Source organism: Mesoplodon bidens, assembly GCF_964165515.1.
Source record: "Mesoplodon bidens genome assembly, chromosome: 14".
NCBI lineage: Eukaryota > Metazoa > Chordata > Mammalia > Artiodactyla > Ziphiidae > Mesoplodon > Mesoplodon bidens.
The window spans coordinates 35,037,723-35,053,980 of NC_138170.1; the positions used below are offsets into that span (position 1 = coordinate 35,037,723).

The following is a 16,258-nucleotide window of genomic DNA, read 5'->3' on the forward strand; positions in this document are numbered from 1 at the left end:
GGCAAATATAAAGATCTGAAATCAGGAACTTTGTAACCAATCCAACAACACAAAGTAGTTTTTCTTCCTGTCACACCTTGGCAAGGTACTCTCTTTCTCCTAGGTGCAACAGGCTCTATCAGCCCCCCAGACTGAACATTTCCACATTCCTCAAACCTGTGTCACCTACTGATGGGAAGAGTGTGGGCTGCACATTCCCCTTCAGCAGGTCTTGGCTCTGGCCCAACTCACCCTTCAGAAACCTAAGAGAGCGCCACTGCTCACGAGTCTCAGCCAAGAATGCCAACAAGCCAGTGTGGAGGAGGCCTGAAATTTTTCAGAAAGTTCTTCTGTGCCCAGGGCAATTCAGTAAAATTTGTTAACTGAAGTATATTTGTTCATTGTTAACTGAAGTATTATTTGTATAATGAATTTACATATTAAGTCTGACTTAAACAAATCTAACTTTTTTTTTTTAACCACGGGAAAATATGGATTTTAAAGTAGCTATTTCTACTTAACAGAAGAAAGAAAAAAAGATAGATGAGCTATTTTAATACAGTGTCTGGCACACAACAACCTCAATAAATGTTTCTTCATCCTTAATGAACTACTTACTCCACACAAAAGGAGTCCTAATCAATCATCCAATTTCTTTACAACCTGAACAAGCACTTGCGCGTGCACGTGTGTGTGTGTGTGTGTGTGTGTGTGTCTGCAGGGAAAGGGGTGTGCTCAACTTGCCATTTTTTTGTCTGCTTATTCCAAGACCTGTTAGAGGAGAGTAAACAAGTAATGGGGATATCTGGGAAAGATTCAAGTCATAGTATACACAAGGCTCTCAAGACTGAGTAGTAATGGTAGTCCTAAAGGTGGTCAGAGCAGCCCTGTACCAGAGTAGCAGCCAAGGTGACAGGGCATATAATGAGTGAAGGAGATTCAGTATTAATCTCTCACAAGAAGAGGAGCTACATTTGCTTAAGGAGTTCTAGCCTCAAGTCTGACATAGTCTTAGAAAAAAAAGATGGTGAGTCTCCAGGCTGAAAGCTCTGGGGCTAAGTGGCAAGGTGGGCTTGGCAAGGCAGAGGAATGAAGAGGGACTGGGCTATCATCTAAGACTATCTAGCCATTTCAAAATAGTTTCTCAAGAAGGACAAAATTGGAGGATTTAACCTACCAGATACCAAGCCTTGGTATAAAGCTATACGGCCACATGATAACAAAGATGCCAATGCAGTGTTCGGGGGGGAAGAACAGCCTTCTCAACAAATGGTGCTAGATCAACTGGGGGAAAGGTCTTTGACTCTACCTATTATCTTACCCAAAAGCCAGCTCCATACAGTTTGCAGGCCTCAATGTGAAAGGTAAAACAATCAACCTAGGAGATAGTTTAAGAGAATATTTTCATGACTTTAGGGAAGACAAGATTTTTTTTTTTTGGCCTCTCCCATTCTGGAGCACAGGCTCCGGACACGCAGGCTCAGCGGCCATGGCTCACGGGCCTAGCTGCTCCGCGGCATGTGGGATCTTCCCAGACCGGGGCATGAACCTGCGTCCCCTGCATTGGCAGGCGAACTCTCAACCACTGCGCAACCAGGGAAGCCCAACAAGATGTTTTAAACAAGTAACAGAAAGCACTACTCATGTAAGAAAAAAACCGATAAATTGGACTTAAGATTAAAAACTTCTGTCCATCAAAAGAACAACATTAAGAGAATGAAAAGGCAAGCCAATGCCTGGAAGAAGATATCTGCAATACATGTAACTGTCAAAGAACTCATATCCAGAATATGCAAAAAATTCCTACAAATCAATGTGAGACGACCTAAAAGAAAAATGGCCAGAATATTTAAACAAAAGAGTATTTCACAAAGGTGGATGTCCAAATGGCCAATAAGCATTTGAAAAGTCGTCAGGGAAATGCACATTAAGACCACAACAAGAGGGACTTCCCTGGTGGCACAGTGGTTAAGAATCCACCTGCCAATGCAGGGGACATGGGTTTGAGCCCTGGTCTGGGAAGATCCCACATGCCACAGAGCAACTAAGCCCATGTGCCAGAACTACTGAGCCTGGACGCTAGAGCCCATGAGCTGCAACTACTGAGCCTGCGGGCTGCAACTACTGAAGCCCGCACGTCTAGAGCCCATGCTCTGCAACGAGAGAAGCCACCACAATCAGAAGCCTGCGCACCGCAATGAAGAGTAACCCCCTGCTCGCCACAACTAGAGAAAGCCTGCATGCAGCAATGAAGACCCAATGCAGCCAAAATAAAGAAACAAACAAAATAAACACACCACAAAACACAACTACACACCCACCAGAATGGCTAAAATTAGAACAATTTAAACTATAGCCACTGATGGCAAAGATGTGGAGCAACTGGGATTCTCTTTGGAAGTATCTACTAAAACTATACCAGGTTTATACCCCACATATATATATATATGCATTAAAAGACATGTACAAGACTCATGACAACTTTATTCTTAACTGAAAATAACCCAAATGTCCATCAACAGGTGAATGGTTAAGATAAACCATGGTATAGACAAACACGGCAATGAAAAGAACTATTACTATGTGCAACAACATGGATGACTATCACAGACATAATGTATAAAAGAAACCAGATAAATACACACTGTATAAGTCCATTTCTATGAACTTCAAAACAGGCAAAACTAATCCATGGTGGTAATTCAGAACAGTGGTTATTTATAGGGAGGCGGTAGAGTATTGACTGGAAGGGGGCATAGAAGAGCCTGTTGGATGCTAACAGAGATCATGTGATTATCTCTTGACCTGGGTAGTAGTTACACAGGCACATACTTTTGTAAAAATTCACCCCATTGTACACTTAAGGTTTGTGTGCTTTGTTGTGTGTATGCTATACGTCAAAAAGTGTTTCTCAGAAAATCAACATACTTAGCTTAACAGCAGCTATGTTACAAGTGAATGAATATATGATCAGAGTTACAAATATACCATTCTATTAAAAAAAGTTGTGCTTGTTTAACCTTGCCTTATTCTGGGATTTAAGGCTATATATGTATGCCTCAAGAGGTAGTATGTTATGGGGGAAAGATGTTGGATCTGGATTTAGACAGATCTTAGGTTCAGATTCTGGTTTCCCCGTTTACTAACTATGTGAGTTTGCCCTCTCTGAGCTTCAGTTTCCTATCTATAAAAAGGGGCTAGCAGTCCCTACCTTTCAATACTGTTATAAGTATTAAAGATAACAGACCTTAAGTACCTGGCACATTCTGTGCACTCAGTAAGTTATAAACTATCATCACATTTGAACTTGCACCAAGTCTGTGGCTCAAATCATAGTCTACCCTTAACAAAATCTAAGCCAACGTTTGCTTAGTTGGCACAAACATTCACATGACTCTGCATATACTTTCATAGGTCACTGAAAGAATAAATCATTAAAGAAAACTATTACTAACCGCATTAAAGATACATGAAGTTGACTTTACTTCTCATTTCTATAACCAGTCCCTAGAAAATAGGAAACAATGCCCAAGGTTAAAGGACTAAGACTGTATCCTCTGAACCAACTCAAGGGACCAATAGTAGTCTGTTAAAAGATGGAGGTTTTGAAGTGAAACAGGCCAAGGAAACCCAGAAGTTCTCACCAGTAGTACCCTGAATTATACGGCTGTAGATACTTTCAAGTTAGAGGAACGACCACAAGAAGAAAAGCTTCTAAGAAGGTGCCTGGTTGGATTAGGATTCCACATACTCCTCTAAGAGAGAGTTAATCCTTGACCAACCCTCTACCCTCCATCATACACACAAAGTGTTAACTACCCCAAAGATCCTTGGGCTCACATTTGGTGATAGTGGTGGGGTCTCTAAGAGGCCCTCTAGGAATCTCCCAGAATCAAACATTGAGAGTTCCTTCCAGAGAAGCTAAAAACCCACCAGAGAGAAATTCCCATCTTTTACAGGACATCAGCCCAGCTTTATCAATGTGTACATCAACTTTCAAGGCCAGACAGTACCTCTAGATGATACAATCCAGGTTTACCAAGGACCCTTCGCTCCAAACTTATTTTTATAGGGACTGGGACAGAAGTGGGTGGTGGTGGTGAAGAACACAAGCAGAAAGGTTAGTGGTAAGAAAAGGGAGAAGAAAGACAAACAATTGTATCTGATGTTATGCTACTGACTTAAGTAGTACAAACCACACTAACAAGCCTCATTTAATGAAACACACACACAGACACACATACACACAAAAGCACTACCTTTTTACCACAATGTGTTTGAGGTTTATAATTAATCATTTGTTAAATCATTTGGGTGAATGGAAAAAAATCTGTATTTTCTTTAGAAAAATGAATGAAAATATTACATAAGCAATTAACAACATCAATTTGCATTACAAATGTTGCCTGCTACTGCAGTAGTTCTAATTATGCAAATCTTTACTGTAATATCCTCATGGGAGTTTTAAGATACTATCACTATCAAAATGCACTGTAAAGGAATCCGCCCTGCCCATATTCCTGCTTAAGAGTCGTCTTGTCATAAAGAAACAAAAGAGAAAGCCCTTCTTCTGAGCCATATGAAGATTTAAATTTAGTTAACTTTTTGGTTTTCAATACATCTAAAGATGACTGGAATATGATGTCACAAAAGTTTTCACGCCTCTAATATTTAGAATCTACGAAAAAGATAATATTTTTTCTCTTTTTGAGTGGTCTGTCCTCAGCATATTAGCTCACTCACGGCTAACGAAAAAAAAGAGAGCCCCTAAAAATAAAAGCTTTTTAGTAAAGAATTGAGAAAGATGGTGTTGCTTGTTTGTTTTTAGGACTATCATCCTCCCATCAACATAGGCTGCAAACTTTAAGGCTACTTAATCACACTCCCACAATCTCAAAGCTGAGCATTTTTCAGATTTCAGAATTCCTCAGAACTTGCCAATTTAAAAACAAAAACCCAAGATACCACTGATATCAACTGTATCAATAATATGCAATATTACTTAAAATATTACTTTCATTCTCTGCTTCCATCAATAACAATATTAATATTTATTGGGCACTACCTATGTGTCAATACTATGTGAAAAGCACTTATGAATTACCTCATTTATTCCTCACACTATAGTATGAGGTAGGAATGATTATCTTCATTTTACAGATGAAGAAATAAAAGCTTAAAGAGGTTAAATAATCCCTCACAGTAGTATAACTAGTAAGTGGTGAGTCAGTAACAAGCTAATAAAAATATTTGAAGAATGTCCTATCACAGAAATAATTGACATCAAATATTAGAATTACAAGAATCTTCCCTAAAAGTTTTCTGAAACTTCCACAACAATTTGGAAGGAGAAAAAAAGATGCTTACGAGCTAAGATGAAGAAAGTATAACCAGGCTTCCCTGGTGGCGCAGTGGTTAAGAATCCTCCTGCAATGCAGGGGACACGGGTTCAAACCCGGGTCCGGGAAGATCCCACATGCTGCAGAGCAACGAAGCCCGTGTGCCACAACTACTGAACCTGCACTCTAGAGCCCGCGAGCCACAAATGCTGAAGCCCGCGTCTAGAGCCCGTGCTCCGCAACAAGAGAAGCCACTGCAATGAGAAGCCCACGCACCACAACGAAGAATAGCCCCTGCTCTTGGCAACGAAGACCCAATGCAGCCCCCACCTAAAAAAAAAAAAAGTATAACCAACAAAAATGCCAAGAAGTGAATTTGTTTCAATTTTAATGTACATAAGTGGTAAAAACGTGGTAAACAATAGAAATAAACAGCAAAATATCTTTATACCTAAGTTGACCACCCTCAAAAGGCCAGACTGCCAAAAGTGACAACCAAATTATCTGTCTTCCCTCGTTTCAATATACGGATGACTCACAAAAGTACAAATATACTATATATAAGGTAAATGACAATGTGAGCAGCAACACATATTCACTCTTCAATGAATGTTGCTAAACAGCAATAAAAGTTATTACTTTACAGAGGCTGGTTTTCAAAAATTCCTAAGAAAGAGCTTTTCTTTCATTGTATATTTTAACCTTCTATGCAAATCCATGAGGTATTTTACTTATTTGTACAGTTTCACAGTAAAAATTGAAGATAAATAAAAACATTAGAAACTGTTTTACCTTTAACTTGTAGTATCAACTGACCATATTTGAGAGTTTACTAGCTATTTTTCCCAGAAGGTACTTCAACTTGAAACTGAATAAATGACATTGGATAACTGTTGATAAAAAGGCAATGAAACAGAAGCAGCAATGAAGGCAGATGCATTAGCCCTCAGCAAACCATTTTTCCCCCCAGTACCCTCTGCTCTTACATAGCTGCAGAATAAATTAGCCACGCTAAATTTCCACCCTAATATCCCTGAAACTTTACATTGAAAATAGAATCTAAAAGCAGAAACTACTTCAATTTCATGCCCCTTCACTAAAATCTTGCTTACATCCACAGTATTATCTACAGATAATCCCTGGACCTTCTGTTTTCTTTCTCAACTGCTTGCTCAGGGGCCTCTTTTGAATTTCTCTATTACTACTGATGCTTTCTCATCAGTCTGTCAATGTTCAAGAATCTTCCATCCTCAAACAAATCAGAGCAAAACAAAACAAACCCCTCCCTTCTGTGCCCTTTTAGCTCACCTCCTCCTCCTCACCACCAAGCTTCTTGAAAGGGCCCTGTCTATTTGCTATCCCTACTTCCTAACCTCCTATACTCACTCCTCAGCCCAGCACAATCTGGCTTCACCCTACCACTCCCCTGAAACTGCTGTTCCAAGAGGTACTTTACTTGAGCTCAAAAGACTAGAAAGGTTGTGCAGGCACAGGCCTCTTTTGTTGACCAATGCATCCTCAGGGCCTGGTTCACAGTAGCAACTGAATACACTACTTTTGTTCTTGCTGGGGCATTTGGTCCACTGACCCTCTTGAGCTGCCACCTCCTCCATGCCCTCGCTGGATTTCTTATAACCCTAGCTCTGGTCTCCTCGTGCTCACCCAAAGAAGTTAGGAAATAACTAACTAATACCTAAGTTCAATCAAGGTAAGTAAGTGTGATCTGAGAGAGGCTGGTCTGAAATATGACACATATGAAAGAAAACAAATCCAATCATTTTGCTGCAACCTGTCTGAGGAAAGAATGTGTGGAGAGGAACGGTACTCCCATGCAGCTATGGGAAAAAAACAGCCAAAGGACAAAAATTTGTTCGTGTGTTTAAACAGACTAAATAACATAAATATCTGCTTCAATCTGAGGCCGTTTCTCTGCATAAGTGGAGGTGTCAGCCAGTGTCACCCGGTGTCACCAGAGCGTGATACTACTCTGGGCAGTCAACTAATTTCCCTTGCTCTTGTTCTTTGCTCCCAGCAACTTTCTTTAGTACTTCATGTGAATCTTCCCACAGATTTTGCAATCAGCTGACATGAACAGCTGACATACTTTGAAAGAAATTTCTTGCTGTTAAGTTTTAAATTAGCATTCTGGTCAAGACTGGTAAGTTAAACCTCAAGAGCCCAGGGTATTCTGGGAAAAACAAACTAACCAACCCCCAAACCATACTTTGTGGGCTTTCAAAACTAAAGACATCATTTTAGTCTGTAACTAAAATTTGTACACCTTGTGAAGCTCTTGGCAGCTCTGCCCTTCTCCTGACAGTGTTACTCTCTGTATCATAACGCCTACCATGAGAGCAACTCACCTTTTGGAGGAAAAAGCATCTAGCTAAAGTTATAAAACTGCAACCAAATGCAGTTAGAATTCAATTATCTGAGCTAATGAGAAAGAAAGCAATGTCCTAGATAATCTAAAACTCACAAATTTGGCCTTAAACTATGACCTATGTAACAGAAGATTTACCTCACAAATGATGTCTTTCCCAAGTACTATTAGTTTTACTTTAATTTGTTCCCTGACCACCCATCAATTGAGAAGAAGATGACCTAGAGACACATGAGGTAACAAAAGGAAACCAGACAATGAACCAGGCTTAGAAATAGTCATAAATTATCCACAGACAATAACATAAATGGCATTCTTGGGGTAAATTATCATAAAACAAAAGGTTTGTATATCCGAAAAATCAAATGTAAACACATTCCAAAACAGTGCTCATGAGTGTGTGTGTGTGTGTGTGTGTGTGTGTGTGTGTGTGTGTGTGTGTGTGTGTGTGAGAGAGAGAGAGAGAGAGAGATATACAGGTACTACCACAAGTGGATCTACCTGTACTGATAACTTCATGGAAACTATGAAAGGAATTCCCATTACAAACAAATTTCTAGCTAGTTGACCTTTTAGTGGTGTTATTGCTTGGTTTAAAGTTTTACTTTCTCCTAAGAGGTAGAAAGACTAAAGGGTAAAAAGGAAAAAAAACAAAAAACAGACAACATTTATTATTTACAATGTACTATTATACCTTTGGTTACAAATGACTTGAGAATTAGCCTATTGTATAAAGCAGAATTTTTCAAAAATTTCCCCTCTGTAACTCACAGTAGAAATATACACATTAAAAAAAAAAAGTTTCAGTATTTACTCTTACTCTCTGTGTACTCTTGATATTTTTAGTTCTATTGCATTCTTTCTTAAAAGCTGGTCATGATCCCCTATAGTGGATTTTACAAACCAGAAACAGGTCATAACCCAAAGTGTAAAAAAAAAACAAAGTCTGACAAAAAGGATACTAAAGAATTTAGAGAAAATGACCAAAATTAACCACAATTTCCCCCTAATATTGTTCGTATCACTGAAGTTAGGAAAAGGCAGTGGGTAGTTCCATACTGGTACTGTGAACAATGTAAGGTAATTAAACAAAATAAAAACAAGCTGTGAAATTTGTCCATAGTCTTTACCTTTAGATTATGTAAGCAGTACAATTGAGGGCAACTTAAAACTTCTGCAGTATTTCTGGGTATTTTCTAAGGCACTGACTCTCCTATGATCAGCTTTATAAGAATAACTCATTTTCCAGTCTTGGGGCCATCGCTTAAAGTCTATATAAGAAGAAAAAAAAATCAAAATATTTCTGTCTAAATGTTAGCACAGAATTTGTGTTGGTTATGTCATTATGTCTACAACAATGACAAGAACTGTTTGCATCCATTAATTCTGTTCAAGTTTAATTCACCTCACAATAATATTATCATTCTCCTTCCTTCTGATCCACTTCCTCTAAATCCAATTGTTGCTTCCAGCATGTAAGAAGAGGAAACAGAGCTTCTTTTAAAACAAAGAACTCCTTGATCTGGTGCATTGAAGGACAAAATGCATTCTTAAATTATGTTATTTGAATGAACCAAGTAATTTGATAAAATCAAAGTATTCCCTTTCTCATTACAGAATTTTACATAAAAGTAATAAATAAAAAATATTATTTATTTTTCAAATTCATACGACACTCAATCTAGGAAGTAAGCCACTTTAAAGATAAAATTAAAGACACTACTGGTGGGAGTATATATTGGTTCACATATTCCAGGCAATTTAGTAATATATCAGAAATTTTATAATGCATATTCTTTTGACTAAGCAATGTCACCTGCAAGAATGTATTCGACAGATGCATTCATATAAGTATGCAAAGATATTTCCACAAAATGTTAACTCCTGCATTGTTTGTTTATAAAGAAGCAACTGAAAACAACTTAAATATCTATCAATAAGGAATTAGGGTAAATAGAAACTGTAACCATTTTTTAAAAAGATAAAGCTATATTGCTAATAGGGAAAGGTGTCTAAAACACATTTTTAAGTGAAAAAGCCTTTCTGAAGAGGCATTCTCTCTTGATTCTCCTCCTACCTATCATATCCTTTCTTTCTCCTCCTTCAGTGGATGTGCTTCTTCTGCTTGCCTCATAAATGTCCATGTTCCCCAGGCCTTGGCTTCCTCATATTCTTATCCCTGAGAGATCTCTTCCCCATTCTGTTTGAATATTATCTCTTCCCCATTTTGTTTGATATTATATGTTCACTATGGCCAAACCTCTATCTATCTGTGGCTGCCCAACCTCTGCCTACCCAACTGCCTTTTTGAATCTCTCTACCTGGATGTCCCAAATACAACTCATATCCTCCAATTCCTAAACTGAAGTCAACCTCTACTCAAAGAACAAACAGAAACCACTTGTTCTTATAATATTCTGAGTTCTAAGTCCGGATGTCTGACTGCTCCCTCTTTGCCCTCTCCCTCCCTCAAATTAAACGAACCACAAATTAAGTCCTTAACAACTCTTACTGTATTTAATATCCCAAGACCAATATCGTATTTCAGGGCCTCATTATTTTTGGCCAGGATTCCTGTAGTCCACTTGAAACTCCTTATCTTAGCCATATAGCTAAGACACTCCCTCTTTCCTCCAGCCAGACAACACTACCCCTTGGGTTCTCCACTGGCACTACATTACCTCTAGGTTGTCACATACGCCACTTCTTCTAATTTACTCTTCTTATCTGTCCAGAAAACGCATTTACTAAGCCTTCAAAACCCTATTCAGGCATAGAGTTTTGCTGTGAAGTGATATCACCAATATTTATCAAGTTATTATGTGATAGGAACTGTGCAAGGTACTTATTCGTACACTATCCAATTTAATCTCAAACATCCATTTTTAGATAAAGGAATAGGCTCAGAGAGGTCAAAAGATCTGTTCAAGGTCTCACAAAGAGTTATGCAGCAGGACTCTAACATTAAAAAAATCAGTGTTCTTTTCATTATGTCAGGTTGCGTGTCTGAATTAATTCTTCTTTATATCTATCTCTTTTATTACATTTAACAAAGTGAATCAAATTTATTTCCATGTTTTTCTCCTCTAGTAGGCTATAAACCAATGCGTCCCAATCTTAGCTTTGTATTAAGTATTTTTTTAATAGAATGGACGGGCCTGAATATCTGTATTTTAAAAAAAAGTTTCAAAGATAATTCTGATGGTTAGCGAAGGTTAAGAACCACTGTGTTAAGCTTCCAGAGAATATAAATATTACTGGACTTCATAACTCTGGGGATAACATAAACATCTCTAAACTTCACTGCTGAACTCATTAATATAGGTAAATCAATGAAATAGTACTTTTTCTTACAAAAAGTTTGCCCTTACTTACAGTGATTTGATTGTACAAATATTTCTTGAAGTTCTGTCAGTATACATACATGAGAATATCACTATGACATTTAACTCTCTTAAGATTTCAAAAACAAAGAGTTCACGATAAATTAGTACTTTTCTTAAAAATGAATATTGGAAAAGTTTCTTAAAGGATCAGATTTAAATTACTGCACTAATCCTTGAAACATTTATAATTATTTATATAATTTAAATGTTATAGAATTCTTGGGGGAAAAAACCCCACATTTAAAAAATTAATCACAGTTTCACTTGCAGCTGAACACTAAGAAATGAATATGTGAACAGCAGCAACAACAGAAACTTTTCTCCACCTCCAGAAACCAAGGTCACTGGTTATCTGATTAAAATCTGTACATTTGGGCCTCCCTGGTGGCGCAGTGGTTGAGAGTCCGCCTGCCGATGCAGGGGATACGGGTTCGTGCCCCGGTCTGGGAGGATCCCATATGCCGCGGAGCGGCTGGGCCCGTGAGCCATGGCCGCTGGGCCTGCGCATCCGGAGCCTGTGCTCCGCAACGGGAGAGGCCACAAGAGTGAGAGGCCCGCATACCGCAAAAAGAAAAAAATAAAAATAAAAAATAAAAAAAAATCTGTACATTTTGTTCATGTATAACACTTGTACTGTGCTTCAAGTAAACTTCTGAAACTTAATGAGACAGAATGCTATCATCTGCTGGCTCATTATGATATAGAGGAAGGAGTCTGAAATATGCAAAGGAGTAAGAAGAAATAGTGATTTAACTACAAGTAAAAAGTAATGAATAGTGAAACATTCTGTTTGCCTTTAGCTAAGAGAAAATTTGAATTTGATACCTGAATCTCCTGTATAATTTTTTTTTTTAAGGAACAAAGATGCTATTAAAAATATTCAATGTAAAAAGAGTTAGGGAGTTCCCTGGTGGCCTCATAGTTAGGATTCTGGGCTTTTGCTGCCATAACCCGGGTTAGATCCCTGGTGGGGGAACTGAGATTCCCACAAGCTGTGTCGCGTGGCCAAAAAAAAAAAAAAAGAGAGAGTTAAATTATTTCTTAATGATAGGTTCATTACTTTTTATAAATAGCTACTAAAAATGAAAGCTTTAAGAGAGAAAATTAATCAATGCTTCAGATTTTGAGTGTTGCTATAGCAGGCGTGTTTTATCTGCAAATACTCCAGGTCAACATCTCTGCATGCACACAGTAAACAATTATTATGCGAGATGATAAACCACAGCAAAACAGAAAATACTACAAAACATAAGCAATGACCAAGAAGAAAACAACAACAAAAATGTCCACTTGGGAGGGTGGGTGAGGCAGGAATGTTATTCACTTCATCCATTTAAAAAACTGTGGTCTCATTAAGATGTATACAAATATTAAAGATCCTACTCCGAGAAGTCTTACTTTGAAAAGTATCATTTAAAGTCAGCATTTAAAGAATAAGAAGATATGACTTAGAATGATTTCTATTACCTAAACACAGAATTGTTAATAAAACTGAAACAGCAATGTAGGGTTTTTACATTTATTATTAAGTTTATTGTTAAGGACTTTACCTTTTTTTTTTTTCTTCTGCTCATCTATCTTATTTTCTAACTGCTGAGTACTGTTTATAAAATTGAAAGCTCTTGTTACTTGTACAGTATACAATCACATCATAAGCAAATTGGGGTAGTTTGACCTTTTCCTTTCCAATTCTTATGTGTCTTTTTCCTTATTGATTGTGCTGGCTAATGCCTCCAATACCAGATTTAGTAGTAGTGGTGATAGCAGGCATCTAGTATTTCCCCTTAATTAGGATACCGAATTAAGGTACTGATTTTTGGTTTGAGGTATATATGTTTTATCATATTACAGAATTTTCTAATAATTCTTATTTTAAGTTGCTTTGTTTAAAAAAATCAGAAGATGGGTTTTTAAAGTGACTTTTCAGTATTTATGGAGACAATTACATAATTTTTCCTTAGATCTACTAATGTAGCAAAAATACCAATAGTTATTCATAAATATTCCCAGCCTGTTTGATGTTAGGGAAGCCCAGTTTGTTTTCTACTGCAGGAAAAAGGTATGTTTCCAAATAACCAAATAAGAATTGTGTTAGATTATCTACTCAAATACATATAAGTCAAACAGAAGTATTTAACTTATTTGATCCAACTTACTCCTTACTTTCACTTTTACAAGTAGGCTTCAAAACAAACTGATATTTTCTTGTAAGTACTGAACATACTCAAATTAGTGGCATCAGTTCTTCCAGGTTTCATCTAGGCTCTGTTCTTACTCAACTCTCCCTCAAACAATCTCATCCACCTAAGGTTTAATTAGTACATTCTATGACTCCCAGATTTTTCCCTGCAGCCCAGCCCTCAAACCTGAAACCCAGTCCAGCCAAGCCAATTCTCTACAGTCCTCTCCACTTGAGGTCCTCAAAGACCTGGAACTGGGCTTAAGAAGAACAGAACCCAACCTTTTCTTCCTCAAACTTGGTCCTCATCCAGGGCTCTATAAACCTGGGCAGATGGCACCACCACCCCCGCAGTCACTAAGCCAGAAACTTCAGAGCCATTCTTGACAAAGCTCCTCACCCTCCACTATCTCTAAAATTATTTTTATCTCATGAATCTCTCAACTTTGGAATACCTGTACCTCTTTCCAACTCCCCTGACTCCATTCTGGTGTAAGCTTCCATTATCTAAACTAGTCTCCCTGATTAGTATTCAATCATGTCCAACCCAAGTAATCTTTTAAAAAGTCAATCTGGGCTTCCCTGGTGGCTCAGTGGTTAGGAATCTGCCTGCCATTGCAGGGGACACGGGTTTGAGCCCTGGTCCGGGAAGATCCCACACGCCGTGGAGCAACTAAGCCCGTGTGCCACAACTACTGAGCCTGTGCTCTAGAGCCCACAAGCCACAACTCTACCGGCCCACGCGCCACAACTACTGAAGCCCACGTGCCTAGAGCCCGTGCTCCGCAACAAGAGAAGCCACCGCAATGAAGGGCCCGTGCACTGCAATGAAGAGTAGCCCCCCGGGGCTCACTGCAACTAGAGAAAGCCCGAGTGCAGCAAAGAAGACCCAATGCAGCCAAAAATAAATAAATAAAATAAATTTAAAAATATATATAGAGAGAAATATCTCATAAACAATCACAACAAATAAACTTAAAATAAAGTCAGTCTGTTCACATCAATCCCCTGCTTGTGATAAAGATTTTAAAAAAATCTTTAATAAAGTCTAAGCCATTCCCATCTCTCCATCACAGATTCCTTCTCCCTTCCCCTATTGTTTTCAATGCTCTAAACTAGGCCTTCTTTCAGTTTTTGAAAGTCAGACAATAACATTCTTTTGTGCCACAAGGCCTTTGCACCTACAATCCTATTGCATAAAACATGCCCACACATGCTTCGATTCTTAGAAGAGGTATCAATTCCTCAAGTAAGTTTCCTAACACCCTCCCCCAATTCCTACTACATATATTTCTTTCAGAGCGCAAGAACTGCAATAAGTTATAGTCTGTAATAAAAAACATAATTTGAAAAATGTGCAAACTGAGTATACTGGAAAAAACACACTGACAGGCTTAAATGTAGGAAGTAATTTTAAGAACACTATTAACTACTTTCTAGAACAATGAAGTTATCTTGCTTTTCTTTTCCATAGGTAAAAATGTCATACTCTAGAGTAGCACTGTCCAATCAAAATACAATAAAGCCACATATACAATTTAAAATTTCCCAGTAGCCAATTAAAAAAGAGGTGAAATTAATTTAATATATTTTACTTAACCCAAAGTATCCAAAATATTATTTTAACATGTAATCAATGTAAAATCTGTATTTTACATTAGTTTTTGAAATCTGGTATTTTATACTTAAGGCACATCTTACTTTGGACTAGCTTTATTTCAAGTGGCACATGTGGCCACAGGCTTCCGTACTGCACAACATAGTTCTAGAAAATAATATCCTACTTCTTGTACTTAAATAGCTCGCTAACAGAATCAGAGCTATTTTTAAAAGAGCATGACATTAAACAATTTTAACCTCTATCAACAAGGATATGTCTCACGTTTAAACCCTTCAAAAAATTTTAAATTATGCAAACATTCCACACTGCTGACAAGCCCAAATTTGAAATAAAAATTCAGGTAAACAATTTTAAAACTGCATATTTATTGACCATCTGAGCAGATTACAGGAAGATGGGTGCTCTCGACTATTGCTAATAGGAGTGATTTTTATTACCTCTTAGAAAGCAATTGGCTTTCCCTTTGATTTAGTAACTCCACTTCTTTTTTTTTTTTTTTTTTTTAAATTTTATTTATTTATTTAGTGTTATGCGGGCCTCTCACTGTTGTGGCCTCTCCCGTTGCGGAGCACAGGCTCCGGACGCTCAGGCTCAGCGGCCATGGCTCACGGGCCCAGCCGCTCCACGGCATGTGGGATCCTCCCAGACCGGGGCACGAACCCGCGTCACCTGCATCGGCAGGCGGACTCTCAACCACTGCGCCACCAGGGAGGCCCAGTAACTCCACTTCTAAGACTCAGTCGTATGGAAATAACCAAATTACCTACAAACTTGTTCACCGAGATACAATATGATTCATTCATACATGTATGTGTGTATGACACTCGTATATCCATAGAGAAAAAAACAAAACTAAATGTAAACCAAAATGTTTACAGTTATGTTTTTGTAGTGTGATGACTAATGACATATTTTTCTATTATTCCTTTAAATATATATATTTATTGAGTGCTACTTTGTCCCAAGTGTTAAAACAGATGAATATTTGCCACTAAGAGGCATACCAGTTTTCTTTACACTTTCCACATTTTCCAAATTTTCTATAGTAAAAGTATATTACCCTTTCATAATTTTAATAACCAGAAGAATATGGAGTGAATGCTGTTTTGGCCAAGTCAGCTGTAAAGGGATATTTTTGAGTCAACTGGGGAAAAATTTGAATATGGTCTTGAATATTAGTTTAGATGAAAATTTCTTGAAGTGGTAAGGGAGTCTAACTGACTAAATCAAAACAACCTACAAAACAGTCTGTATGATAAGATTTCATTCTGGTAAAAAAGTACACATACATAAATATATGTGTGGAAAGATATGCACTGAACTGTTTACAGTGGGATTCCTGGGTAATGGGAATGTAATTTTTTTTTGATT

The 16,258-nt window shown here is 37.8% G+C and overlaps 1 protein-coding gene across 4 annotated transcripts in view; it reads right to left on the reverse strand.

Annotated features, from left to right (window-relative positions):
• AFTPH (aftiphilin) overlaps nt 1-16,258 on the reverse strand; it is a 64,715-nt gene that overhangs the window by 43,212 nt on the left and 5,245 nt on the right. The window contains exon 2 of one of the 4 annotated variants that reach the window (XM_081254523.1): nt 8,832-8,972. The exons of the other annotated variants lie outside the window; for them this stretch is intronic. The gene's annotated coding sequence lies outside the window, so the exon portion shown is untranslated. The remainder of the gene's footprint in view (nt 1-8,831; nt 8,973-16,258) is intronic. 4 annotated transcript variants of the gene reach the window in all.